Raw genomic sequence first — 6650 nt, 5'->3', positions numbered from 1 at the left:
CAGGACTTATATGCCTTTGCTGTGGGTAGGAGCTGGCAACTTGGGAACTCAAATAAGACAGGACTGCTGAAAATCTGTGTCTGTGACCTGAAAGCAGTATTCAAATAAGGTGGCCTGATTGGGCACACACTGTCTGCAGCAAGTTCTGCAATTCATTCAGAAATTAAAGGCTCTGCTGAAGTTTGCATGTGTTTTAGACTTGAGTTTCAATTGGCTGAGGAGGCACCACTAAAGTGAGAAGTTAGAGAAAAGCAAAAAGCTGAGAGCAGTAGAAGGAACTTAGGGGGTAGAGACATGGAGGAGACAAAGCAGCCATCAACACAGTAAAAACTGAATTTTTTTAAGAAAACCCAAAATATTGCTGGAGTGAGGAGTTTACTGCCCTTTCAGATTTTCTTCCCCTCCTTCTATTATCTGCCCTCTATAAATCCCTTCTTGCAGACTCCACTGAACAGAAATTCCAGGAACAGACTCATTTTTGCTCAAGCCACTTAGCAATAAGTCTGGCAATATGAATTGCCAATCACATCCGGCTATTGTTGTAATGCTTTGTAAGAAGAAATTGGACCTGTTTTATAGGTCACATCACTTTTTAAAAAATGTAACCCAAGCAACACTGATTTAGGCTAGCATGGAAACACACATCTGAAGCCATGAAACCAAAATGACAATTTGGGAGATAGAACAGAGTCAGACAGGGGCTGGAAACAAAAGATTATTTCTCCTGTGCTGTCTAATTATGAAGCATAAGTATAAAATTCTTTGTAGCAAGTTCAATAAGAAAATCTAATGGGATTAGCAATTAGCACCATCAGGGTCCTTTTAAACACTGCATCATCCACACAGTGCCTATAGGGATCAGAGAGGGAAATCTGAGTTCTTGCTCATTGTTGGAGTCCCACGTGGGGAAATTAGAAAGTAACATGTACTGGTAGGCAGTGACCAGCCAGCCTAATAGCCCACTGACTGAGGTGACATAATATACCAGCAAGAGTCTGCTCCTGAAATCTCATTGCTGTGGTTGCTGCTGGCTGCTACCCAGTTAAAATAATGTGCAAGGACAAGCAAGATCAAGTATTCCAAAATGCAATGAAGTGGGACATGAGCTTATATGTTTTACAAAAGTTTTCTGAAACTTCTTCACTGGTAAAGGCTTTATCCAGCCGGACAAATAAATCTCCTGAGAAGTATCTTAAAATTAGAAAACAGAAGCTTTGGCTTGGGCAATCCAAGCTGGTAGGAACAGGAGATTTTTGCTAATCAGATAACAGACACACCATTTACAACAGGTGAAGATCTAATATATTTCTACTTATCTAAGTGAGACTTATCAAAAGCTGAATTCTACCTAGGATCTTTATTTTTGATTGAATAATTTTTAAAGCAGTAGGGGTATTTCACAACTCTCAATTTCTTGACTGCAAAACTAACAAGTAGCTTTAAGAGGCCAGGTTTGCGGCAGTTTCAAGACTGAATACAGAATAATCAAGGGTATATTCTATTGTAAAGAGCAGGGAATGAAACAAATGTTCTTGCTTCCCTCCAATTCTAGGGCTGTCAAGGACCACTTTGATGATGTGATTATGGCATCTAAATTGGCAGGAGATTTTTTTAGTGCTGAATTACAGAACTCCCTGCATGAAAACTGCTCTCACTGTAAAAGCTTCTTGCCCTGATTTGCTCCTTTTAGTCCCTTTCTAACCCACCCACCAAAGCAATTTCTGGACCTTTTGTTTGGTCTTGGTAGGAAAGGGAGAAACCATATGATTCAAATAATTTCAGCCACAAAGCATAGAAAGTCATAGTGTTTGCTATACATCTGTAAATACACTTAACAATCTTAGATATCAATTTCTAGATATAGATTATCCTAAACAGAATCAAACACATTGGAGATAGTAGAAATTGTTCCAGTGCAGATGTTAGTTCTTTGAAATGTCATTTTCAGCTATGACATTTGAGTTTGCTTTTGCTTTTAGATCATGACACATGCTATGAAAACTTTATCTGAAGAAGGAGATATAGAAAGAGAGTGGGAAAGTTGACAGTTCTTCTGAGTCTGTCTCCCAGGCATTCATATTAGAAGCATTTGTTCTTTTAGTTTTCATAAGCAATGTCATGGTTTTCATAATTACCTGATTTTTTTTCTCAATTGAAACCACTGTGGCTGTAGCTACAAGGCAGTGGATATGGGGAATTAATTATTGAGGAAAATGGATGGTAGAGAATAAATGCAGTGACTCTGAAATTAAATGAATGCAGGGAAGAGAAAATAAAATGTGAGTTGAAGAGCAGTAAATCTTGCACAGGAAGGGAGCAAGGCAATTGTGAATGGGTCCAAATACTCCCTTACAACTTCTGTGATGACTGCAGATGGTGATGAGGTGACATTTTATGGTTACTCTCCTGACCTAGACATAAACCAAACATTAAGGGGCTATTTGCAGAAATCATCTTTCTCTTGAGGCTCTCAGTTGTCTCTGTGAATGCTTCGTCCCTTTTTCTTTCCTTCACTTTCTGTTTCTATAGGCAAAGATGATGAGCTTTATACCCTCTGATGTTTCTCAGTAGAATGTCAGCCTCAAAAATTTATCTTGAAAATTTCTCTCCTCCCCCATCTATCTTCTCTCTTCTGTCTCAGGGTGACATCTGGTGTATTGGCTGAGGTCTCCAGGCAGCTTTGTACAGCTCCAGACTCGCCTAGGGCAGCTGGCTGGAGTGATCAAAGGGGACGACTGAGTTGTTTTGTTTTTGCTGAATGTCGGATTCTTTAAGTCACCTTTGGGTTCTGGGGATTTTCAGAGCAGCTTTTTATTTGCGACTGACTTGCACACAGTCTTAATGTTGGAGGAATGGAAGCAGACTTCAAAGAAACCCACAGTTTTCTTTAGTTCTTGAAACGTGCTCTCCTTCCCCATCTCCAGTATACTAACTAAATGGAAGAAACGTTCACCTTGGAAACAATGGTGCTTCTTTTTAATGACATGTTCTGTTGTGTACCGGGGAGTCAATAATTTTTCTCCACATTCGTTCAGGGGAAGGGCAAAACTGCCTTTGTTGACAGCAAAGATAATTTTCATCAGAAATGAAGCAATTTTAGGATGCTTCTTATGTGGATATCCTCAGAAAGAATGTATACAGGTTCATTTTTTTTATGATGAAGTTCCCCTGTCTTGCCAGATTGTCTTCATCTTTTATCCCAGCTTACTTTCAACTTCTCACCTGCTTGTTTCCTTAACATAAATGTTAGAGAAAATCTTTCTAATGCACAGCTTCTAAGTTAAATTTTTTAGTCTCTTTGTATTCTTCCCTTATCTCCTTCCCCTTTGTATGAAACTCTTCTTTCTACTTTTTTTCCCCCCCGATTATGAGTGGGTTTTGTTTTGCCTTCACTCACGAGATCTTTTCCTGTTTTTCTACTCTGCATCTTTGGGCTACCACAGCTACATTGTCCATGATATTCAAAAAGCTGCTTCTCATGTCTGTGCTTTAATCCTACACCTCATGCCCCTTGCCTATCCCACCTTAATTGAACTCTGAAGCTAATGCTCCTTGAGCCTTTGCTCTGACTGGACAGGAGATGGAATGGTGATTGTTGTGAGCTAATCCTAGTGCCAAACACCTTGAGCACTAGACAGACAACATTTGTGTTCTCCTAAATTCCAGAGGAAAAAAGACCTTTTCATGCAGAAAATCAAAGTACAGAAGCATTCTGTTCACCATCTCATCTAATCTGAGAGGTAACTGGCATAAGAGACAGCTTTGTCACGTCTGCCAGTTTTCCTGAAGCAAAGCATTTCAGTGCCCAGAGAAATGCTTTGGAAGGATAAGCATCTCAGACTGTTTCAAGGTGCCTTTGTCTTTAAAAAGATAACTGTTTTGGGATAGATTATAAAGTTTTTATACACTCAGAGAAGGAACTCAGGATTTTGCCATGGGCTTAAAGTAGATTTGCATAGTACAGCGTGCCTCTGCTGAGATGCCCTCAGAGTCTGTAAGAATTTGGTGCTTAAGCAGAGCTAAAAGAACTGCAGTTACTTTATTGAACTCCAAAACTTGTATGATAAACCTTTTTGGTATTTATGGAGTGCAGTCTTATAACCTACCTTAGGGTTTGTACCATTTTGTGGACTGCTTCACAGCAGAAAATCCACCAGCCATGGTGCTCAGTTCTATCTAAGATATAATTGTTCTTTAAAGAGATCCTGATCTAATGGATTGATTGTTAAAGTTCAGGTTTCTAGCCATTACCTGTGGCTTGAAGACATATTCACTCACAGTGGTAACAGCATCCTTGTGTAATAACTGGAGTAATTTGCCTTCATCTCAGGAGTGTAAGCTGAACAGCACCCTGAACAGATCAGCCAGCTACCTCATCTTCCAACCTGACAGCCTCCAGGGTTCCTCAGGACACTTCGGACATCCAATATACACCAGAAAATAATCAGCTATGAATACATTAGCCTCAAGCTCTGCTGAATATCACAGCTTGAAATGCAGGATATGACTGCTAGCTGAATTTTTGTTTAAGGGCACAGTGCAGCACTACTGTGTGTTCAGTGTGAGAAATCATTAGATGAGACATGACAAACTGCTCAGTCATTCAGCCAGAGGTATTAAGGGAGCTGAAGACAGCGTACTTCAAAAGGAGCTAAAATCCTAGCATGGCTAAGGCTATCTCTCTGTTAACAAAGACAACTCTCCAAAGGAGAGGCTGGAGCCTTTGCAGGGTCCAAAGGTAAAGGGAAAGAACACTGGTAAGGGCAGTAAAAATATTACCTGGGAATATAAGGGGAGATTTAAATTGAATAAAAAGAAAATCAAGCAGTCAGGTTTACTGGTAACTTCCTGGTAGTTGATTTCATCAGTGGAAACTGAAGTCTGCACTCCTATTGTCCTAATTCAGTCTGGTGAAAAGCCAGGCCCCTTGCTTCTACAGAAAATATGTAATGTTGCTGTTTAAGGAATCTTGCTTTATTCACTCTTGTATGCTCTATTTTTTTAGAGTAAACTATATCCTTTCAGTCAACAGAACAGCACCCAAAACATATGTTTGAAAGTGCAGCTGGAAGGATGGATTTTTGTCCTAAAGGTTGAATCCAACTGAATCCCAAGGAACTGGTTGTGCTTCCAGGGATAGGCTGAAGCCTGTTTTCACACATTTTACAACAAAAATAACAGAAGTCAATAAAGCAGCCCATTGGAAGAGGAAGAGCAAGGCTTTACAAGCATCAGATAATGTGATTTATCCAATAAGATGTGAAAAACAGAGTAATCTTTAAAAATTTAAAAAACAACAACAATGGAATAAATGAATGTCTGACACATTGTCTTTAGAAAGAGTATTCCCCAGAAAAAATAAGTGATTTGTTTTGTTTTGTTTTTTACCCACACACAGTTGTCAGTTGTGTCTTCAGAGGCAAGATTCATATTCCCTTTCATTTCAGGTACTTCCCACATTTACATTACCATAGAAATTATGATTATTCGTTTCCCCTGACAAAGGCTGATTTATGAATATTTTTAAAGGAACTAAAAATTCTTGCCTTGGCAAAAATGCTGTTTTTCCCATTTCCCATTGTCATCTTCAAATGATTCAAAAATTGAAGATTTTGTTCCTTTTCTGATTACAAGTAGTTGAATTTAAAAAAGTCCTTCTGCAACTATTTTAAGTTCTTTTTTTGGCTTTTAGCAAGTCTCTAAACATTTTGTCTAAGTGCATTGCTTAAATGTGTTTTGTGGGCACTTCCACCATATTTCAGGTAGATAATTATGGTTAGCAAATGGCCTTAAATGGATCATGCCCAGGCAGCATGGAAATAGAAGTGGTTTGGAGAGCATTTTTGAATTACAGGAGTGAATATTGTTCATGCATTGCTTTCACCAAAACTAAGGGAGTCCTACAGCTTTTTGGCAAGGTATGCAGTCTGAGTTTTGAGCTCTGAGAATGTATATGCAGAGCTATTACCTGGACAGGAAGGTTCCTATTTGAAATGTTTGCATTCAAAGCTCTAATTTAATGTTTCCTAGTCAAATTCAAATGGGTATGGGTTTTTGTTGGGTTGAGATTTTCTTGTTTTGCTTTGGTTGGTTTTTTTCTAGTGTGGAAAACCCTGCCCTTATAGTTTTGCATGTGTTGCTCATATCGTGATTCTGTCTGGATTCTGATTTCACAAGTACTTTTTTCTGAAAATCAGTTGCTCAGCTGTTCATAGTGTTGACAAAAGAAATTGTATTACTCAGTGGAAATAATTTGTTCTGTGACACTTATGAGGTCTTTACTTTTCATAAAGCATGATTTCTCACTAGTGAGACATATTTTACCCAACAGTTCATTAAATACTTACATGACAGGAAACACCATTGGTTTTTGTGCTCCAGGATTTTCACCAAATGGGGAAAAGTAGAATTTCATCAGCTCTCTCTAGTAAAATTTTGCATCATCTTTGCAAGACTCAGACTGCTCTAAGAAAGAATCACAAATACTTACGCAGAGCTTTATCCATGCTTAAGGTGGCAGTGTTGGATACAGATGCCACCCAGCTCACTATACACTAGCTCTAGGAGTTTTACTGGAGCTAAAGGTCTTTGATGGAAAGAGCAGTGACGCATAGTAGAGAAAAATGTCCAGACCAGCTTTAAAGTGCTGC

The sequence above is a fragment of the Ammospiza nelsoni genome, chromosome 6 (genome assembly GCF_027579445.1).
Source record: "Ammospiza nelsoni isolate bAmmNel1 chromosome 6, bAmmNel1.pri, whole genome shotgun sequence".
NCBI lineage: Eukaryota > Metazoa > Chordata > Aves > Passeriformes > Passerellidae > Ammospiza > Ammospiza nelsoni.
Note: the sequence above shows the minus strand (reverse complement) of the source record.